This window comes from Phalacrocorax carbo, chromosome 7 (genome assembly GCF_963921805.1).
Source record: "Phalacrocorax carbo chromosome 7, bPhaCar2.1, whole genome shotgun sequence".
In the NCBI taxonomy this organism is placed as follows: domain Eukaryota; kingdom Metazoa; phylum Chordata; class Aves; order Suliformes; family Phalacrocoracidae; genus Phalacrocorax; species Phalacrocorax carbo.
This window is the reverse complement of record NC_087519.1, coordinates 26,434,523-26,458,189: the sequence shown is the minus strand read 5'-3', so window position 1 is coordinate 26,458,189 and position 23,667 is coordinate 26,434,523.

The window sequence follows — 23,667 nt, the reverse complement described above, 5'->3', positions numbered from 1 at the left end:
TGCAGCATGCTCTGTACCACACATATCCCGTTCCTGCAGGAACACCTGTCTTATGCACAGTGATGGGCACCATCTTTCCCCATCCAAAACACAGAGCTGTTCTGAGGATGGAGTTTCTGAAGGATTAAAAAAGTCACCGTTTCATCTTTTTAGTCCAAATGGAATGAAAAAGGTACAACGTTGAAGTTGTTTTCTGAATGAGCTCAGGGTGAAAAAACCTGCTCAGGGTCAAATATGAAAGGTCCCATTTTTAGATCAACCCTCTGTGTTTCAACTCCTTAATGTAAAATTCATTCCAACTCAAAAGAAAATCAACCCTACAGCCAGGGAGCAAATGCAAAATGTTAATGTTAAAAAGCATGCACTTCTAGTATTAAAGGCGTTTTGGACATCAATACAATTTCACAAGAAAAAAAAAATCACTTTAATCCAAGCTACTTTATATAACAGCAATTGGTGCGATGAACATTTCTAACCAGCTCTCACTGCAAGCACCAAGCAAGGTAGCAGGCAGAATAAGTAATGTGTGACCATGTTACTAAAGGTCATGTAAGAAGACATCTGCACAGAGGAGATAAAGATCTGCGCCTAAACTGATGCATTTTAAGTGTTTGACAGGACAACCTCATCACACTTTTTATCACAGGGGCTGCTTTTCTTTGGGGTTCACTAGAACCCTTCTGCATGCCAGCCTGAAAAACGGCCAGTTCGCTAAGAGGGAGCAAATTGCAGGGACCTACAGAGCAGAGCAGAGTTTGGGCATTTCAGTGCAGTAACCGGACCCACACTGCACTTTCCTCTCCCGGCCCTCAGTAGGAAGATGTTTCGTACCTATTTTGCTTGTAGCAGAGGGTCAGGAGGATGCTTCATCATGTTGTTGCTGTCATGATGACGTAGAGATAGAATTAAGTAAACATACACAAAACATTTGGAAGAAAGGGCTAAAACTGAGAACAACAACAAAAGCCATCCCTGAAAATACAAGAATGAAAGAAAGATGAATGGTATTATCAGTGAGAAAAGGAAAAAGGAAAGAGGAAACACCCAGAGATGGAACACGGGAAGAGCTTTCATCTTGTAAGACTGGCTTTTCACTAGAGCCTGAAATGTTCAAGGTAACAAAGGATTTGTGTGTACTCCATTAACTAAGCGGAAACCATTCCCCAGCTTTCACCCAAGAACTGACAGCTTTTGTCTCTCAGCCTCCAGCCCCCTGGCACTCAGGAAGCCTCCTTCACCCATGCTACAACCAGACAAATGAGACGCAGCCTTCTCAGGGCACCCAAGCATCCCTCCTCTGCCCCACAGGCCCTCTCCCCCCGTTTGGGATCTGCAACATTGTTCCCCCACAAAACCTCAGAGGTGTCCTCAGCCCCCAGCAGCCTTGCTCATGTGTGTCCCTAATGCACCTCTGAACAGCCTCTACTTTTTATTTCCACCTGGATTTCTATCTGGATGTGGGCAGCTGTCTGGTTGAATCCTGCCTTTCAGCTCCCTCTGCTGTCCCAGGGTACCTCCCTGCTACAGCTTCAAATGATGGGTGCTGGGGAGGAGGGCTAGAAAGCAGCATGGTCTTCAGCACCTCTCAAAATTCCACTCAAACCCAACACTGCCCATTGATATGAGCTGCTGCAGCTCCATGCTCTGCAGTACAGAAGAAACATGCGCTGCCTGGAGGCGAATGGACTTGCTTTCTCATGTTGCTTGAACCCGAGGATGTTGTGTCCCATCCCTGACACTCTTCCCAGCTCTCACACCGTGACCGAAAGTGTATGACAAACCATAGTCTCACTCTTTTGGAATGAGAGGCAGAGCTATCGAACCCCTTCCAAAGGAGACTTAAAAATATTCATGTTTCATGAGATGAATTCACTTCTGCTTATTATTCAGCTCAGCTATAGTTAAACCAATTTAAGCTACACAACATAAGAGTTATTAAAAAAGATCTGTGCCTGTCAACTTTTCATTACATTACTGCTCGACATTCACCTTGTGAAATAAAAAAAAAAAAAAGAAAAAAAGAAAAAGATAGAAGAGGAGACTTTAACATAGTTTAATTTTAAAGTGTAACCCAGGCACGGAACAGGAAGAAATTAAAACACTATCACTGGAACACAGCTTGCACAAGCTGCCCTCTCTTCCCTCCCAACCCCAGCCAGTCTGTTAGAGCCCAAGGGCATCAAACAGCAATTCAAAGGAACAATACCACTCCACTCAATTTTGTTATTTATGTTTTCCTTTGAAACAGATAACATTGCTGAGGCTGTTTCTGTCCTCCAAGTAGGGGTCACTTTCTCAGTTAGAGGCTGGACTGGGCACCTGTTTGCCACCACCAAGTGCCCTCCTCCTCCACCACTTGCAGGGGCCGCAAATTGGAGCCGCAGCTTTTCACCTTCCCCAGGAGGATCTTTCCCTCCTCCTTGTCTCATCCCAGGCAGCAGAGGAAGAGGTAAGTGCTGCCCTTCTGTGCCCCAAAGGGGTCTTTTTCCTTCAGAAATGAGTTAGCGCAGCAGCCAAATGACTGTTCTGTATGTCCCACATGATGTTTATTGTCTGACAGCACATCACACTAAAACTGCCCCTTCTCCAGCTGCTGGGCAGGGAGGTTCCTGCCCTGCTTTACTGGTGAAATTGGTCGTCCACCCGCATGGAGCAGAAAACCAACCAGGCGATGACAACCCAGGGCTGGGGGACAGGGGGAGCAGGAAATTCATAAAGAGGCACTCCTCATGCACACAAACTTAAGAGAAGGAAGGCTTTGAGTGCATCCATATCTTTTTCCAAGCCTGCTCAAGCTAGCCTCTGAGCTCTTTAGAGAGCTTATCCTTGCTATCCCAATGAGTAGCAGAAATGCTAACAATCTCATCCTTACACTCAGAAAGCAAAGCAGAATACAGTAAGTGATTCTCCAGGACAGAAGGAGAAAATCAGCCCAGCACAGAGCCCTAACTACTCCACCACCCTCCCCCTCCCTCTGACCAGAAGCCACTCTGCCACGCAAGCAACACCTGTCAGGTGCCCTGCTGCAGGGCAGATAGGGCCCCAGCCGTCAACGGCATACTGTGTGTGACTGCTGCCGCTCTCTTCAGCCTGGCACTGAAGCCATCCCTTTTCACAGTGCTAAGCTCACATATTTGTTCCCAGCCTTCAGTGCACACCATGCAGGCAGAGCAAAGGCTGTCCCGTTACCGCTGCCATCAGCTCCCCTCCCTCGCAACACTCACCCTCCCCAGCAGCTGCAGGAACCACGCCAAATTCAAAGGGCCAAAGAGGATTATTTATCTGCATTTTAGGCCGTACGAAATCCTCGTTTAGCTCCTCTCCCAAAGCCCCACATCCTAGTTAATCATTTTGCAGGAGAAAGGCATGCAGTTTGCTTCCTGCCACCTAAGAAGCCAAATGAAGGCAGCAAGAGCTGCATATTTCTGGTATTACTTGTTCCACTTGAGTGAAACTCCACAATTGGGCGATAGCAGGAGGCACTTGCTCTGAGCAAACACGTAGTTGTGAACTACACACCAAAAGTACAATCCCCCTGTGGGGAATTACATGACCTGCAGGGCCGGGGGGAAAATCCAAAGCTCCTGGTGATGAGAAAGGAGGCAGAGCAAGGAAATAAAGATCGAGAACTCTAAGCTTTACATCAAATGAGATTGCTCAACCGGGCAGATTCAAAGCCAGCCCTGCAACAGACTGCTTCATGGTAATTGTTTCACCAAAAGGCAAGAACAGAGGTTGCTTAAAACGACTATAAAAGGTTTATCAGACATTTGATAGTGAAGCTGCTTTCCTGCTGGAGCCTTTTCCCACCACCCTACACTGAACCATGGTTCAGGCAGCATGTTTTTGTCAGCTTGCACAGGAGTGCTGTCTTACAGGTGCTCATGTTTTTAAGGAAATATAAAACAAAAATAAAGCATTTGTTTTCAACAAAATTGCCTATCAGAGACCTGATCCTACAACCCTTCTGCCTAACAAGCAGCCTTTACTCACTTGGCAATTCTGTCGACTGCTTGTCTGAGAGCCACTTTGCACTTTGAAGGGTGTCAGACTGGGAACCGAAGTCGCATGCTATTTCCCCAACAAGAGATGGAGTACAGGTTTCAGCCAGTGCCAGCCTGAAGTCAGCAAAAAATCCCAGATGTTGTATCTAGAAGGCGCTATGTGCTAAATGTGAATCCAGGAGTGCAATCCAAGCATGCAGCTAGGATTCAGTATGACATTGCTCCTACTTATGCCTTTGTAGGAATCCTGTGCCCTCATTTGTAGACGTAGACCTACGCTATGTCACCTAGGAGGACAGAAACACTATGCACTCACTGCATGGAGCTGACAGGTAGTTGGACTAGTGGGAATTATGCTAAGATGAGCCAGACTCCACAAGGATATGAGCAGGTCCATGGTATCCCATGTGTGAAATATATCCCCCGTGAGTCATTCACGGTACACTCATCCTGGGCTTGGGGGCTCTTTGTGGGTCTAAGTCCCAAAGGGAGGAGAGTCAGCATGAGTTTGAGGTGTTGCAGGATGCCAAGACCAATGCAATTTTTCTCTAGCGGGGTTTTGAGCTGCTTCCTGTGACCAAAGCTTGGGTCCTGGGGTATTTTGCCTGACCCTGGCCATTACAGGCAGTGACCAGTTGGGAGGGAGGAATTCTTGCTGGTTTCTTACTCAACAGTTGTGGAAGGATCAGAGAAGGTTTGTATTTCTCCTCCCGAACAGGGGAGTTAAGCACTCCCCTCTTCACCCCCGAGGAGAGGAGCAGATCCACAGAGCATGCTCTCCCCTGTAAGCACTCCCGTCTGCCAGCACCTAAGTGACTGATAAAACCTGGGACTGCAGTATTGCTTCCCATCCTACTACTTTACTAGTAAGGGCCATAATGAATGGGCCTATCAGTAAACCACAGGGACAATTTCTGTGGAGAATTAGCACGGTGTTACAACAGAAACAGCAATTCTTCAAGTACAGAAAGCATCTAAAGACTTAAATGCTGCAAGCAATTGCTAAGAAGCACATTTAAATGGAATAATACTCCCACTAAGTAGATAACAGGATAAACTTCAGAAAAAAGGATAAAGCATGATGAAGATTTATGGCCAATATTTTGCTTTGGTATTTTGTTCCATTTCTACATAGTCTCTATGCTTACAAATGTTAATTTACATGTATTCTGTGTGCTCACAAATATTGATGCTCTTTGTAAAGCAGATCCCAGAGTTTTTCACAGCACCCAAGGCATAAGATTAACAGAGAAAGGGCAGTTAACAGCTGTGATTACACTTGTGAGAGCTGGCCAGGGCCCCAAATCCGGACAAGAAACCTGTTCCACTAATGAGAACCCGTCAGGGAAAGGAGGAACAAAGATATTTATGGCCTAGAGCATTCTTGCCTAAAGAACCAAGCCAAATCTAAGACATCTGAAAGATACAAGCCCACCAGGTTTTCCTCCATAAGCTGACAGCAGAACTAGACTTTGCAAGGATGTAATGAGCCAGAGGTAGGCATGAATTCTGTCAGCTTCATAAGATTACTTTCTTTTAAAAACAAAATTGAAAATCTGTACTTTACAGCACTTGCAGCAAATGCCACATGATCTCTGCTTTAAGGTGACCACTTCTGGAGCACAGCTGTAACCTACAGCACTTTTTCAGGAATTGTTTCACTTACATCCACACTTGGGGTTTTGAATTCCAAGAAACCCAAAATTCACAGGTAAAATAAAGAGTATCTGAGGATTCCACAGTGAAACAATGAGGATCCCTACAAAAGAAAGGAGAAACATACACATCTGCAACTCTTCACTCATATACAGGATGCATTTTTGTTTTCTAGCTTCAGCTGCTTAACTTTAGCTTCCCGTATTAGACCCTCGCTTAGACGGGATTAATCACACTCCAATTGCTGCATTCTGCACCAATTACAGTTTCGTTTCAGTCAGCTCAGGGTACATGCCTTACCTTCAGACAAACACCTAAAGTTAAGGAAGATGAATCCTGTCCATGATGTGCAGAGTATGCACTTTTGTCCACCACAACATGTTTGGAGGCTGAGCTTTGTCAAAGCTCCTGGTGGTTGCACAGATTGCCTTATGGCCCAAACTTTTAAGAGCAGAAGCTCAGGCCAAAACTAAGAGAGTGAGGAAAGCTGCACTTCCTTAATTACTCACTTATATGGGTACAGGCTTCACTGTCTTTTAATATCCCAGTACCCCTCTGGGAGTACGGAATGGCTAACATTCCCCATTCACAGGGAGGGAAATAAAGGATAAAACTGCTGCCTTGTGAAGGTTCTGGAGCTCACCATGTACGTGACTACTACTTCAACTCATAATTTATCTTAACTTTCCATGAAACTGCTGCTCTTACAGTGCTATAAAGCCACTGCAGCTCACTGTACATATCAAGTTAAGCACCAGGAGAACTCAAGCTGTTTCTTGCTCTAGGGCTGGCATGGGATGGATTGCTCTTTGGCCTCACGCAAGCCCAAAGGGTTAGTGCTCAGGCTGAAAAGGGTTTCAAAGGGCTGGCCTGATCCCAGTTTTGTATTGGGAATCTCCCAGTAAGAAACATTAATTCAGGAAAGGGATTTTATTCCACACAAGCACACATATGTTGCTAAAGAAATGGCATTCAGCACCAAAAGCAACAAGTGCAGAAAACAAACCGGGAAATGGCTGCTGCTACATAGGAAATGCTCAAGAGCCAAGCTCGGGGTGGGAAACAGACTTCCTGGTCCGTTCCTTCAAGGTGAACATCTGCGCATGTGATTTGTAGCTGCCTTAATCACTAGTTTGGTCTTCCATGGCTCTTGGAAAGTTTTCTGGCTGAAGCAGTAACATAAATCTCTTGAAGTCATCAGATACACGTATGTGCATGTACTGAGGCTGAACTGCCAGCTGGAGTCTGCCTCAGTGTGAGCTACCTTCTACAATGGTAAAACCTTTCCCTGCCTACCCTTCCTTGCTCAAAATCCAGCTGGATTCTTACTTCCCTCCATACTTCCTGGTTCTTGCAATTTAAAGTACATGGAGAACACTCCAGAGGCACTAGCTATATTTTATCTCCAATCACTAATAATAACCAAGGTCAAAATTAAACAACTGACCCAGATCCAACCTCTGCTGTATCTCTCTGCCTCATTGACTCCCCATTTCTTTCTACATCTCATCTGAAAATATATCTTTTCCTCCCTTGGCCACAGCTGTTAATTTCTGTGTGTGTGTATATGTGTGTTGTTATTTATTATTTAGCACTGCAAATCACCTTATGATGCAGTTTTCATGAAAGGCACTACATGAAAGGAAGCCGCTTTTGAATATTTTAGGAACCTGGCATCCTGCTATTGATATTCTAATTCAATTTATTTGAAAATCAAGTCAGGCCCCAACAGGTTATTCAACAAATTAATAAATGTTGCAGCTTTTGTCTTCCAGAGGGTTTTTAGCCCCAGGGATTTGCACTTTCATGTTTTTCTCTGGTGAAGTCTGCTGCATTTGTTTGTTTAAGAGAGGAGACCTGATGTTCTTGTGTGATCCCCTGACTCCAACAGCTGGGGCTTGAAAAGCAAACAAACATTTCAAGATATGGGAGGGCGGGGGGGTGTATAAAAATCAGAGATCAGCCACGCTACAGCTCCCTCCAGTCAAATAGATTTTCATCTGATTTTTTTTCTTCTTCTTCTAAGGTCCATGGGATCCTGGCAGACTTGGGGTCTTGCAGAAATTTCAAGCCCCTTGACATATCAGGAGGAATGTTAAGAGCTGGAGCCATCTGCACCCAGAGCAGCCATGTTGGACCCAGGAGTCTCCTGCAAGGTAGACAACATCTCTGGGACAGCCAGTACCTGCCATCCTTGAGCATAGATTACCCCAGAGAAAGATAAACAGGGTTAGGCCTTGGATTTGAACCTGAGCTATGCCTGCCTCAACTTCCCCCAGAGCTCCCCAGCTCCCGCTCTTTCCCCTTGGTGGGAGCTGGTGCCACAGTTCTCAACTGAAGCAGCTCCACCTTGCCATCTGAGATGTCGTACCCCCTTCCAGCTGCTATGACATACCCTAAGCACTGACCTCAGCTTACTACAATTTTAGGGGAGCTTGCTATTAACTGTCGTCTTAACTTAAATGAGTTGCTGAAAACGAAGAGGAAGAGGTGCGAATACTATGTAACTAAATCTCTGAAAACCATTGAGATATGCTCTGCTGAGCTCTACAACATTCCAGGACCAAATGTAGGTATTTTTTCCTATAAAGGACATGAGATACTGTTTTCAATTAACATGAGCTCATTGGCCTCTTTCTGACCTAAAATTTCCCCTAAATGAACGTACAAGAACCTATTTTTTTAACCTGTACATTTAAGCCTCCTCAGAAGAGAAATAAATGCAGTCTCCTTCCTACTTACACTTTCATCTTGTACACAAAAAGAAGGGGGAAGGAAAGGATAAGGATTCTTCAGAGAATTAAAAAAACCCCCACATACTAGGTAAAAGAAATAAATATATATATATATATATTTCTCTTGAACATCAGTGTACCAGCTATGCAAAAAGCCATGCTTTTTCTTTTTCCCCCCCTAGGAGATAGTGCATAGGTACCCAACCCATAACTGGACCAGCCCACAGCATCCATCCAAACACGAATGCTGAGTTAACCTAGAGAAGTGCAGGAATTTGATGTGGCAAATACACATTTCTCAACAAAGAGAAGTCATTTCAGTTGCAAATTGGCAGAAAAGCCACATAAATGGTTGCAAGACATATCTGCCCATTACATTTGAGAATCCAAATAGCACTCGCGCATAGCGGTAACTATGTTAGCACAGTAGATAATGTAAGGAATAATGTCTCCTCAGCTGTACCTAATGAAGTTGCAGTTCCACAGAGAGACTCAAGGGCCACCATAAACCACAAGTGTTAAACTGGAGCCTTCAGCTCCTAGAATTATTGTCTTAATTTATGTCCATTAAAGTGCAGGAGGCAACATATACTACACTTAGATTTTTTAAAAGTATTTTTCCCAGTTTGCCTCTTGTCCTCTCCCTTAACCTTTCAGTAAATTTCCATGGGTTGTTGTTGCCACACAAGCCTGAAATTTTAGTTTAATTCCACATCTTAATAGCTCGGCCTCCCTATGGGTCCAGGTATTTGGAAATTAGTGAGAAAATGAGAAAATGAAATTTGAAAAATTTAACCTTGAGGGTTAAATTTTCCACCTATCTCCACCTATCACAGGAGTAATGGAACAGACAACAGAAAGATTTTAATACTATTTTAACACCTATATATTTATGCTCATGTATATATATATTTATATGTATTTATCACTGAGCTTCTGAGAGGTACACAGGAGCACTCTTCATGTGAGCCAGGAAATGAAGCTGATTAATAGATCTCCTTCCTCCAAATGCAGAAAGTAAATTCTGCCTAAAAGATAATCAGTAAGTTTGATTTTATTCATCCCTTCAGTATCAAGCCTGAGAGACTGTTTTGAACAGAGGAATACTGATGTAGACACCCTTCCACATTCTGTATGGTTTACTTTACATTGCAATTACTTGACATTGCAAAGGCTAGAGGGCTGATGTTAGTGTTGGTCAGCAGGTTAAATATTTATAACATATAAAAATATACGCTAATTTTAAAATAGTAAACTATGCTTAGGACATGGCTTAGGGCAAATTTAAACAAAGTCATCAAGAGCTATATTTTATAATAAAGCCATAGGCAGAGCACAACAGGTATAACTCTGAATTTGCTTGCTATTAAGGATAAGCACTAAACTCACAGTACTGTTCGCATACCAATGGCTGCTTGGAGCATATAATGAATACCCCACCTGAGCCTGTGCTACGGTCATTTCTAACAGGGTAGCAATACTGACCTGCTAAATAATTTCTCACGCTGACCAGGGGCTGGGAAAGCAATAAACTTTTGCGCAGCCTCCATGGCATGCTGGTTATGTGAAACTTTTTCAATGATGCTTTGGGTAGAGAAAGGAGTAAAGGAGGATGTGCATTAATCTCTTCTGGGAAGAGGATCTGCTGGATACAAAAAAAAAACTCCAAGACCTTGTTTGTGCTGAAAGAACCTAGAGACCCAAAGCAGCTGAGCCTTGCTCATACCCTGTAGCAGAAAAGGGTGACTGAACAGGTCAGGGCAGCAGTGGAGGAAACACCAAGGAGTCAAACACCAAGGGATTAAACACCTCCGGCCGCAGAGGAAAGCCCTAACCACAAGCATGTTAACTGCAAGCCTACCCCAGGACCCTGAGTTTGGAACTTTGAGCTAATAAGCACACATCCTCTGACAAAGCTCTAGGAGCTTCTGGCCACGCATACGTTTTTGGAATGCTGCATGCAGTGCCAGGAAGGTTTGCACATCACATTAGCCAGGAAACCCACACCCCACAAACCACTGCAGTCCCAGGCTCTCCTCCCTCGATGGCAAGCCTCTGTTCAAGGCTGGCTGGGGGAAGGAATATCCTGAATTGATTGGTGTTTGGTCACACTCAGAGCAAATTGCTCTTTGAGGCTCTTGGGTGCCTTTTCACTCTCTGCTCACACAGAGCCTGGCACAACAGAAAGCTGTCGGGCAATTGTTGGTGTCCTGACACATTACCATAATACAAATGATAATATAAAATCTCCCTTGTACAGCCCAATGTTTTGTTTGCTTTACTGACTGCTTCTGTTCATTTAACAGATGTTTTCATTGAGCTGTTCACAATAACCTCTAGGTCTTTTCCCTGAGTGGTTACAGTTAATTTAAAATGCAGCAATGTGTATGAGTAGGTCATATTATGCCTTCCAATACACATTAACTTGCATTTGTCAACATTTAATTTCATCTGCCATTGCCTTTCCTGTTCACCTGCCTGGATAGAGCTATTCTCAGCTTTTCAGAGCCTGCACTAGCTTTCTCTAAATAACTGTGGGTGACTATCATTTTCTCCAATCTTATCCTCCCCTCTAATTCTGAATTATATTTTTAAAAGCCTGGTCCAAGCAAGGTCTTCTAGACACCCTCCTCTTCACCTACTGCCACACTGAAAGTTGATCATTCTTTTTTGCTCTTTGCTGTTTAACTCACAGCTGCTTCCTAACCTGTGCCAGTAATTCATTTAAGTGTGTCCTCTTGTTTCACTACCTCCCTCTCTGCCAGTATCTTATCTTTATTATCCATGGGAAGAGACTTCAGAGGGTATCTCCTGCGCAGCATTCTCAGTAAAACTTGCGAAGAGACAATTAGCAGTGGACTCTGCCTCTCGTATGTTCTCAGGTTACATTCTCTCACTAGTTTCTGCTTCGAGCCCCTTATACAATCACTTGGTAGGAGCTCTTTTTTTTCCCTTCTATTCAGGGGAAAAGGACTTTGACTGCAAAAGCAACACCGTACACAGCACCTCCCTTGCCCTCTGCCCTGACGGTTCTAGAAAACCCATGAAGGAAACCAGTGTTATAGGCCTCACAGACAAAGTGGAAAAAACGAACCACAAAGGAGTGAAAGGATCTCTCAAAGCCACCTGGATTCCCCAAGAGCTATTCAAATACTCTGTCTACTATAGACTAGGTTCCTGCATTTATATACATGCTTAGATTTAGAAATAAGGTTTGACATTGGGCTTACTGCAAAGAAAAGGCAGCCCCTGTGCTTTTGTCTCCTACCCAGCTGCTCTGACTAGTTTGCCTGGAGATTGCCCATAGCTTTAAGGCTGTAGTTAAAAGAGGAGCAAGCAGCTGGTTTGTGCTCCACTTTCCTTTCCAAACACAGGTGATTTCAGCTCCAGCCTTGCCACCTCTTAATACACACAGCACAGCAGCCAGAGACGTAAAGATCACAATTGAAAATTTGCACGCAATTTACCCCCCAAAGGGAAAGAAGGGGAGACAGAGAGAAACCTTTATGAGAAAGGAGAATGTGTCAGCTCTCAGCACTCCACAGAGGGTCAGGCTCAGCAAGGGTACAGCTGAAGACAAAGATGATGCTTTCCTTCTTGATCTCTGCCATCTTCCACTCCCACCAGCTCTCCCCTATACCAGATTGTTCAGACACAAACCTTTGTGGATTTACTGTACGTTTCTACCTGAATTACATTTCCATATTTAAATTCTAGGAGGAAAAAAAGAAAAAGGAAATCCAAATCCTGTGCTTCATATAATCCACTCAGGAAACCTGACATGACGACTTTGACGCCTTGGCACCTTCTGGGTAGACCTATGAAATAAAAGCAGCCATATTCTTTTCTTTCTCCTTAGCAATCAAATGCAAGCTATACAAGGCAAGAAGCAACAGTGTCCGCTAAAAAATGCATGCCTTGTCAGAAAGTATTTATAACAGACTAGGGATTTACACTCCTCTGTCCAGAAGAAAATGCTGCTCCAGCCTAACTCCTTCCAAAACCCAAAGCAGTCTATAAAACCATTAACATGGAAATAGTTAAGAAACTTGATTCTTGGTTGTCGTAAAACTGTCTTCCTGAATCTACAGGAAGACATTTCCCCATTGATTCTTGCATTGTGAAAAAGTAACAACAGTTTTGACTGCTTTTGCCTTGTCTCTGCAGAACCTTATGAATCTGAATCCCCCTCTTCAAAAGCATGATGCACCAATAAAGTCACATTAGAGTCTGGATAGTCAAGGCCACTTGCTATTCCTCAGCTCCATTCCCCTTCTCTTTCTATTCCTTTTGGAACAGCCAAGTGAATTGGGGAAAAGGAGAATAGCAAAAAATTACTGTTGTTTATTACTATTACTGTGAGCATAAGGACCCTGGAGATTACGGCCTATGTACATTTAACATCTGCATCCAAACAGCTTGCATTCTGACTGCAGCAAACACGAACAGTGGATACAAACACATGACCAGGAGGATTTGGAGGAGGAAGGCAGAAGAAAGTCATCATCCCCTTGCATTTCACACTTAGAGACACCAACAAGACAGAAGTTGTTAGAAAACCTAAGCAGAAATATAGGAAAATACCTCAGTGGGAATCTCAGCACCCTCCAGTTTCCCAGCTTTTAGAAGTCTGGCAAGGTCTTTGGACAGAACTGTCCCAGAACTTTTATCAGACCTTCCACTCCTTGTCCAAGCCCTGTAAAATGATGCCAGGTGAGAACTGTGCTTTTACAGCCGGCTTTTGCTGATGGTGCTGACCATGGAAGAGACAAGGCAAAGGAGAAACAGGTCTGCAAGGTCCTGGCTGTCTGCCTGAAGGCTCACAGGCTTATCCAGCTTTCTCAGTGTCCCCAAGAGTTTCTGAAGGCTTGTTCATGTAATTAAGCCAAGACACTAACATGTGTGAGGCTGACTTTGCCCACAGATACACTAGATATCCCTGTGTTTACTTACAGATGCATGAAAGGAACCTTGCACAAGTTAGCCCATAATCAGGAAAAGACAAGTTGTTGTTCCTGTTCCCTCTTCCTGTGAAGGACAGGAACTCTCACCATGGATCAGCTCTCTCCTAAAACACAGCAACAAAGAAAAAAAAAAAAACCTCCTAAATCCTGCTTAAATGCCTGCAAACGAGCACACTCCAAGCAGAAGTGACTGCTGCCCTCATTAGGAAGGACAAAGTGATATCAGCATTGGAGGAAGGAAATTAAAAAATCAGCTTTGTGAAACCATGATGGTGTTTCCAGGGTAAGATGCAGGCTCATTTCAATGCTAACCAGATTATTTAGCTAGCTAATGGCTATCTCTGAAGGGATAGTTGGAATTAGTTGATAGTGATTTAATTTGTGTTGCAGATTGCTAATTAAGCCTGTGAAGAGGACAAAATAATTAATCCATTTAGTTAAAGAGATACAATGATAGATGTGGCATCTTTGAGTCATTCACATCCAGGAATAAATTGAAATATTTTGCTCCATCTCAACTTTGAGCAGGGAGTGGGGGGGGGGGGGCTGGGGGAGGGGGCGGGGTGTGCTGCCTTGACCACCCCAAACAGCACCAGTTTCTCTAGATCGCAGGATACAGGGTCCTCCTTGCATGAAGGCTACAGCTAACTCTGCAGTCTTTGTATAGGAAGTGTTCAGAGAAAATTCCCGGTTGGTCAGATCTAGAGTGGTGCTGAGTACCTGCTCAGTTTTTACGGCTGCTGTGGGGACTAAGGAAAGCATCAGATGCTCCCCAGCTGTACAGCATCAGCAAAGAGAGTCTCCTGCCTCCACAGTACCCACTGTCGCTACACACTTTAGTGGTGGGGAGACAGAAAGCATGAAGTCAGAAGCAACGTCGCTGGAGCCAGCCTTCCCCTCCCACGGGTGCCACGCTTGGCATACACAGACAGCCACGCTGTGTGCAGCGGATCAATGCAGGGCTCCGCCTGTAAGCATCAATACTGAGGCTTGACCCAAGAGGGGAATCTGTACCGGGGAGGAGAGGTAATTAATAGGTACCCAGGGATCCCTGAGAACGCTCCCAGAGATCCGAGACTGCATAACAAGGAGTGCCAACTGCAGTGATCATGTCTAATCCACTTCCCTTTCACCAGCAAGGAGAAGGCTGCCCAGGGATTCCTGCACCATGTCCCATCTTGATTTTCAAATGCCAAGCAATAGAAAAGCCAGCTCACACCTCAGTGAGTTACTTCAACTTTTAATTAACCTGTTAACCCCTAAATCACTCCAGGCAGTGGAAGTCATTTTAGAAAAGTGCCCAGACATCTTCAAAGAGTAAATTTTAAAACTCTAACATTATTTTGGGAAGCAGAATTCAATTTACGTATTAAAAAACAAACCACAAAACCATTTTGGGTGTTTTTTAAGCTATTTACAAAATATTTAAGGAACTATTAAATCAGAAAATCATCTAGATTTTTTTTTAATCTAAACTTTTCATTGAGAATGCTCCATGTTTCCTTGTTGCATACCAGCTTTCAAGGGAAGCTGGTTAGCAGCAGACTGGATCTTTATCACAGGTTGGAGAAGCAACCATGAAATTTTAAGAAATAAGATGTCTGGATGAACGCAAAGTGGGGAAGGACTGTTCAAGGGCAACCTACTTGCTGGTGGCAAGCAACTCCTCCAGTCTGAGGTAGCCTTGCCCCTTCCCCTTCTACTCTGCCTGGATTTTATTCTTTCATCCATTTTGATTTGAGCTGACATGCTGCTAAAGGCAAACCCAGTTCAACAAGCTCCTACACCTGCGGGGATCCAGCTGCCAGATTTGAGCCAGGGTGCAATCATACCCTGCTCTGCAGTGCACATATCACACCACTGGATTACAGTTTGAATGCAGCACAGCAGTGAATCGAAACCAGATCCTGCTCTCTTCAGTGCACGAGGGAGACATGGTGGAAAAATCCATTCTCAACCAAACCTGAGGCCGGATTATTTCAAGACCAACTCGGCTACCCCCATTCACACACACCCCTAACAATAAGCTGCTCTTTCTGGAGAGGCTACAGATTTCTGGACAGTGGAAACAACCACTCCTAGCCACCACCCAGCTTGGGAGAAAGATGATCAAGCTTATCTTCTCATTCTTAGCGCCTAAGCACCACATCTATACGTGCAAGCCCCTTGGGGTGGCCTGCACACCACTCATCACACAAGCCCAGCAAACCCCAGTGAACAAGCAAAACAGAAGAACAGGGTCTGTTATTGCCAGTGAAAATGGGACGGCTGAAATGCCTGTCAGTAAAGAACAATTAAATTACATCCTACTCTCCAAAACGAAAAAGAAGCAGAAGGCTTTACTATAACACCTGTTAATATGACTAAAAACAGTGTGGCTATTTGTCTACCTCTGGCAGTGTTTTTGTGAGCACAAACACATCTGTCTCTGCAGCTGAGCCATTCTACATTGGTTCTCCCTTCCAAAAGAGACCATCACCATCTCCTGTTTTTAGCTCAGCAGCTGCAGAAGTCTCATTGCAACACACAAATCATCCAGGGATATTAATATAATATTGAAAGCACCACAGAAGTGCTTGTAAAGCCCAGTGAACACCTACTACTCCAAAACCTAAGACTGCTAAAAAAACCCACACACATAAAAAAAAAAAACAACAAACAAAAAAATCCCCAACTTTCCCTCCCTTGTTGTTTTTAGTCAAAGCGGCAGAACCTGATTCTTGCTATAGGCTTGATACCAACAAAAACTGAACGTGAATTGATGTGGGGAATGGCAAGACATCATAGCGTATTTGTTTGAAGATGAGCTCTTCAAATAGCATCATCTTTGCCAAAGGAAAGAAACCATTTCTGGCTGGGCAAACAGGTCTATTCTTCCCCAAGATGTGCACACATACAATGTGATAAATGCTGGAGTAGCAAACAGGCATCCAAGCAAGCACAAGTTGAAGGCAACCGACTCCACTGGCCACTATGCTCTACACACCAGAGGTCTGCTGCCAGAGAAATCATTCCTAGAGTCACTGCACTGAGTTGTTCACTTGTAAGTGTCCTGCCGAGACCCCAAGTCACTTTGTCCCCAGCAGTTAATACAACTGAAGCTGGACCAGCTCCACTAAAAATTTTCACACTGAGATGGTTCAGCCCTTCAAGGGAAAAGAACTTTGTATTTCCACATGTATTTGAAGGATTAGCCAGGGAAGTTCAAGAACCTTTGAAGCTGTTCTGAGTCCAACAATGTGCCAGACTGTTTCTGAGTGAGAGTATGGCAACAGCACTCCATGAAGACTAGCTGTAGTCTTTAAAGCAGCTCTGAAGGAGTTAAGGCCCAGCACTTGCCAGTGGGAATCCTTAACCACACTAAGGCCTGAGAGATACAAGGGGATTGTCTGGATAAAAGTTGATTAGTCCACATTACAGGGATTAGCTTTCCTTTTGAACTTGTAACAACTTTGTTATGTCACTTACTTGCCCTTTTATGTAAAAATAAAAAAAAAAGATGGAGGGGGTTTTTTTAAGCTGCTTTTTTTTTTAAAAGGAAATTATTAATTCTCGTGTAACCAGCATATAATGCCGTGGCCATACTTGAAAGGGAGAGTCAATAACATACATTTGTGGAAGCACCACAAATCCTATCCTGGATATGCTCTGATCGGCTTTAGATGTTTGCCTTTGTAGCAGGAGCACGGCTGGATTCCACCAAGGCTCTGCAGTGTGCACTGCAGAGACAATGAACTGCAAGGCAGGATGGGAGGGGGCTTAGCTGAAAGGGGCTAGCTGGGGGAAGGAAAGAGAAGACAGGTCAGTCCCATTTTGATAGCTCCAGGAAAGCCAGAGAAACAACAGTTGGAAGAACTGGTGCAAGCAAGGTCAGGGCAGAGCTGCTCCCCGTGGAGGGTCTGCCCAGACTACAGCAAGAAAGTGGTTAGACTCAGGTCAGGGGCTAACGAGGAATAAGATTCAGACACAGGGATTAGCTGTGATCAAGGGAAAATCTGTGGGCTTGGTTGCCAGCAGGTAAGCCTGAGCCAGGTGAGCTGAAGGTACAGACAGGGGTAGCGTGAACATTACCCTTGGCCCACAGTGGCCAAGAAAGCTATCTCAGATGTAGCTCTGGTGGGAGAGAATCCCTGTTCCTCTCTTACTTCTCTGCTCACTCCAGCATGGGATTTAACCAAACCCTGGCTGGCTGCTGACCTGAGAGATGGGGACAGTTCACACTTCAGTCATAGGCTGAAGCAGCTACTCTTCCCAGGGACAGTCCTCCATAAACGGGTGTTTCATGCATACAACTGAGGGAGGTGCTCAGCTCCAGGCAGACACTATTTCCCCATCCACTTACATATGAAATGGAACAGCAGTCACCCCATGTCCAGCCTCTGTGTCCAACATTTGCTGAAGTGCAAATGCCTTGAGAGGAGTTACGAGAAGAGATGAGAATTGCAGGGGGAGAAGAAGAAAAGCAGGAACGAGAAGTGTGCAAACACAGAGCAATCTCCCAGCGCTCCTCTTTGAGACTCATTAACAGGTTAGTTACTCCCTCTGGGAAATGTTTTGCTTCCCTCATTCAGATATGGCTCGTATGGAAACAGGACATTCGCTCTGACTCCAGGACTGCTGTCAAAAGGCTGTTTCACCTCCTTTGGGCTGAAGTGCTTCATTTATCTAAACACCTTTAACAACACAAAACTTGAATCACATTCCACTGAGCTGAAAATAGACTTTTATCTTGCTATGAAACAGTATTCATCAGGAACTGGGCTGAAATCACAAAACTCATTCCACCTGGGACCTTAAGCTCTGTGGAAACATGAGCTGACAGCCCTGAAAATCAACACGCAGCACCACATAGCGCCAGCATGAGATACTGCTTATTATCCCAGACCACACTTGCCTTATAACACAATCAACGGAGCTGGGAATGACCCAAACCTGTTCATCTCTGTGCAAAAGCATCTTCCTGCTTCTTCAGATTTAATGATGCCTAGTGGACAGATTCTGACACAGCCATCTTCTGGGTTATGTTTTAACTAGCCTAGGAAACATAAGCAACTTCATTAAACAACTGCTCTACATCACACAGTTCAATGGACTGATGACTCTAAAACTGTGCCATTTTAGCTTCAGATAAACGGAAGAACCTCATTTTTTAGCTTTAAAAACACTACCATCACAAAGAAGTCCATATAATTTCAAATGCCAAACCTCTTTCAAATCTGCAGCCAATAATAGTTATGAGAAAATGGGAATATCAGGCAGAAAGAGACTACACTGTCTTGAATTTAGGACAATTAGTAATACATGCAGCAAGCCCCTCAAACCACTTCTTTTTCTCCCCTCCCACTGCAGATGGAGAAAATGAGCTGACTTGGAAATTCTGTCAGGAAGAGTACACCCTCCAAAATTAAAAGACAAAGACACAGTGAGAAAATGAGCTGTGTCAGGCTCACTTAGCAGCAGTACAAGGCACAGATAATTCCCTTCACAAAGCAAGCCAGCCACATGTTCCTTGGGTTCCACAAGCACCTTACCGGGCATTCAGGCTGAGCAGGTAACACCCGTGAGCTCACGACGCACCTCCTGAAAGAATCTGGGAGAAAATACAATATTCTTGCGGCTTAGTTCAACGGGCAAGGTGAGGAAAAGCCCTCTCTCCCCTCCAATTCTTGACATGCCAAACAGTCTTTTGTCTCTGTATGGAATGGGAGGTAACTCAATCAATCAAAGCTAACAAGGGAGAGCACTGACTGGCCTTTCTGCCAATGCTCCTGATAACACAGGGCTCCCAGGACCATGCCCAACTTGCACAGCATCCACACCCCTCAAATCACCCAAGCCTGCCTACAACCAGGCCACAGCATGACAACTTAGTGCCACCTCCCCCCTCAGCAATGCTCCTACCCCCCCTTGTGCCCTCACTGGGATGGGTTTGTATAGGAAGAAGCCCCACCAAAACCAACCAACCAACCAAAAACCCGAACCAAAAAAACCAACCGAAACCAAAACCAAAACCAAACAGACAAAAAAGCACCATATCCTCCCAGTTGCTATGGCCAGTGTTGATCCGGTAAGGTTTGGACTTTTTAAACATGGCAAGTGGCCTATTTGCGCTCCCAATGCAAACATATTGTCTCGGGAACCAGACAGGGATTGTATGTGTCTTAGAGAAGCACATATGCATAGAAGTTTAAAATTATTAATCGGATTCTTACTATTATTATAACTCTTTCCACTGTAATGCAGGATGTAGCTGCTGAGATCAAAGACTATCATTCTGCATGCATATACATAATAAAAGAAAACTCCTACCCCGGAGCACGTACAAGAGAATGGATATGACAAAAGCTGAAAAAGAAAAGAGAGTTGAAGTGAGTTGTTTCAGGTCAGCCAGAGCTTTGCCTGGTGCTCTGCGCCCTGGATGCATAGCATTTTAGGGACCAGTTTTGTTTCCTGTGATGATATGGGAATGCCACAGCTCTTTGTTCTGGATCAGCACTCTGCTGTCTCAGGAGTGGAAGGGCATCCCTTCACAACTAGCAGGCTCCACCATACAGATGCAAAATTGCTCAGGATCCTGACTTAATTAGTGCCTTGTTCCTGTTCCACAAAGTGAACATAAAATGACCTGAAATGTAAGAGATTGCTGTGGAATAGCCGGAACCACTGAAGAATTGCTTACTATTTCTGTAATTCCGGCATCTACTAGATAACCCCGAGGCTGGCATTGCTATCAAGTGAAAGGTGGACCTGTCACCAGGCTTTTATTTCAGATCCCTGCATGGCACAAACTGTTGCAATCCCCAGTGGTTTGTTTAGGTGTACAGTCTCCAGGGGGACAGTAAGTATAAGTTGATGGTGTCCTGCACCAGTGCTTCACGCTTTTAGACATTACAATAACAACTTTTTTGGGGGGGAAATATTCATGCCTACAGAATAATTCCTCTGGTTCCTTATAAACTACTTATTTTCAGAAGCAACATCAGTGCAGCCTGGTGGCTGAGTTTTGGGATGCCAAAGCAGCAAGTTTTCAGGTAAGGGTGGAAAATAGCACTGCTCATTTTCTCCCAGCTTCATGAGCAGAAACTAAGTCAGTGAAACAGAGTTGATGGAGGAGATTGCGTGTTCAGGAACATATGCCTCTTCCCCTTGTCTCTGATCCTGGAGGAAACAGGATCAAGGGTGGATGCTCCTTAGCAACTGGAAGTCCTACAGACCAGTTGTGTGCATCTCTCTGACTTCTCTGCAGGATGGACCAACAAGATGATTATGAGCAATACTGAAAAATACCTTTTTAATACAGCTCCAGTCTTCCACTCTATCTGTCCATGCACTGCAACCTCCAGCTAGAGTGCAGTTGCGACTCAAGTCAATCACAGGCTGTTTGTACCTAAGCCATAGCCCAAAGGCATGGGACAAATGTTTGCAATAATGAAAAAAACCTGCATCCCTTACACCTCTACAATACTAACTGCTGAGCTGGATTTTCTTTGGTAGCCAAAAGGCTATAAAACAGTTTCAAAACAAACCCAAACAACCAAATTAAATAAATTTACTGGGGAAAAACACTCCCTTGGGGCTACCAACTGCAGCAATGTTGATGCGTTGTGTCATCCATGAGACGTAACCAAACTCACTTGACATGACCTTTTGTCCCCTCAGCACCAGACAGCCTTTTGGCCTGAGATTGCCTGGGTGCTCCCAGGGACCATTTTGACCAGGCAAGAAAAGGATTGGGAAAAGCAGAAAAAAAGCCCAGGAGAAGAATTTGAGCTTTGCTAGGAGAATGTAAGCTATAAGGGAAAAGAAAAGCCTATCAAACACAGCTTGTAAGATTAGATGAGGTAAAATATGCTGTGGGCCTTTTGTTGTTTTAAAATCCCTTTCCCTCTGATGTATTGTTTCACCTAATGAACAAACATGCTTTCATTTCAAGCAGGCTGTTACTTCCTACCACGTATCAGAGCTCCCACGGGGCAGTAATGATGCAGCCCAGATCCTACGGACATAGAGGAATCTGTGCACCATGTTCTGGTTCCTGAGAAAGGTATGTCCAAAGGCCCTGCACTTGAGGGGGAAAACTCAAGAGTCCACAAACAGGGGGGTAAAGGAGACACTAATTTTGTACAATGTAACAACCAGATATTAAGGAGAACTAACAAGGAACTAGCTTCGCAGGATCAGTGCGAAACAGCCTTCACTAGGTCTCGGAGCATGCTCAGGCAGCACAGCTGATGCATTATCACAATACCTATATTCTACCTATGGAAAAGCCTGACCCATTGTTATTTTTCCTGGACACCTGTCCGTTGCAAAAACAGTTGCTAAATCCCGCATATTTCAGTACATACCTGTACGCTAGTCATCATGCCTTGCACCAGATCTCCTCGATGCCCCGACGCCCAGTTCCTCTTTGGGCAGCGGGGTCCTGAGATGAAGCCACCCAGACACTGGAGCCAGACCCGCTGGGGTCTCAGCCTGTTTCTGGGGGAACACAGTTTCGTTACTTCATTTTCCAAGACAGAGAAGACTCAGAGCAATGCAGAGGGCCACTTCTCAACGACCTGCTCCTTGTAGGGCTTATGGACATATGTCACAGCCACAGCTCTTCAGTCACAGCCTGGCCACCGATTCCTTTGCTACGAGATGGATGCTTAAACTTATGACAACAGATGCAGCAATCAGTTGTATGTAGACAGGCAGAGGGCAGGAACGATGGGCACTTACTGCCATACAAGTCTGCACTGGAGAGCAGGATGTTGGTTCTGGGATACGATACTTCTGTAAGGATGAGGGACGGTGGGCATCTCCAAAAAAGTATTGACGGACAGGTAAGAGCCAGGACTGCCAACAGTCCCCTCCCTGCACAAACCATGTTTATGCATCCTCTGTTACCTTTACTTGCAGAAAGGATGGCTTTGACTGCCTTACAGGGCAGGAGACAGAAACGTCCTACAACACACTAAGAAAATGGAACAGCACAAGTGAGATTCGAACTTGCAAACGCCGGGCTGTCCCTGAGGCCTTCTGACCTCCAGTGTAGCTTGTGAGATGCCTTGCTTTCCCAAATCAATGTCCGAGGAGAATACGTAGCCTTTTTCAGATAAGCAAGATACACTGGATTACCCTGGGCACAGCAAAGTCTAATCTAATCTAATCTAATCTACCTTCCCATTTCCCTCCAGTAGCAGGGGTAATAAGCAGCACTGCCACCACCTGACATACTGCCCAGGTACATACCAAAAGCTGGAGAAGTACGTGCTTCACCTTCACCCTGAACCGATGCACCAAGAACAAACCCAGCATATATACACATCCAAATGTGCTGCTACCACTCCAGCTAAAGAGCAACGGCTCTTGCTGGGGGCTGCAACAATTCATACCCACAGGGGATCGCGTGACAAATCCCTTTCTATGCCAGACTCATAGGCACAATCGCACTCTTCCACCAAGCAGCAACGATCTTTCAAAAAAAAAAAAAAAACAAAACACAGTCCAGCTCCATAAAATCAAATAGATTATATACGCTCCCTTGAAGAATTCTCAGTTTATTCACCAGTGGCCACACACTCATGCATAATGCACTTACAGTCACTCATGAAAATAATGTATCGGTGACATCTGAGCCATTTGAGCGAACATGGGTTACAAGAGATCAGAGATGGAATTTCTTTATTATTCCACCGCTGCTGTTTGGTTATGTTTCTCTCATTCAAGGTTAAATAATTTCTGTTTGGAACAATCACTGCATTCTGCATTACATGCTGGCAAAACTAATGGGCCCCCCTGGGCTGGCAAACGCTGCGCACCTCTCCCGAGGATTCCTCCATATCTCTGTTCCTTCTCCGGGTGACTTCTCCTACACACTGCGCTTCTCACTAATTTGTGAACTGCCTGAGAATCAAATCAGATGTTAGGTCCCATTAACTACTGGGTAGAAAAGTCTGATAACAGTGCAAATTGATTTCTCTCTCTGGTAGTACTTCCCATCAGAAGGAACAGATTCCTTTACTGGGAAGGGTGAGAGGCTATTGCTTTCTTACCATACAGAGTTCTAGCAACCCATCAGAAGGAAGGCAATTGCTGTCTCTTGTCAGGATACTATTTCTGAGCAAGTGATTAGCTACTGATGGAGGGATATGATTTGCCCTTGGCTCAGCAAGAGAGATAAATCCAAGCCTAATGTTTGGAGACTGGTGGTTCAGTTCGTTATTTGCTTTCAGGAAGTGTGCACCTCTCCCCCACTGCCTTTGATCTAAGAAGAGAGTTTTATCTTTGCACTGAAGACTTAAACAACTCCCTCTCTCCCCC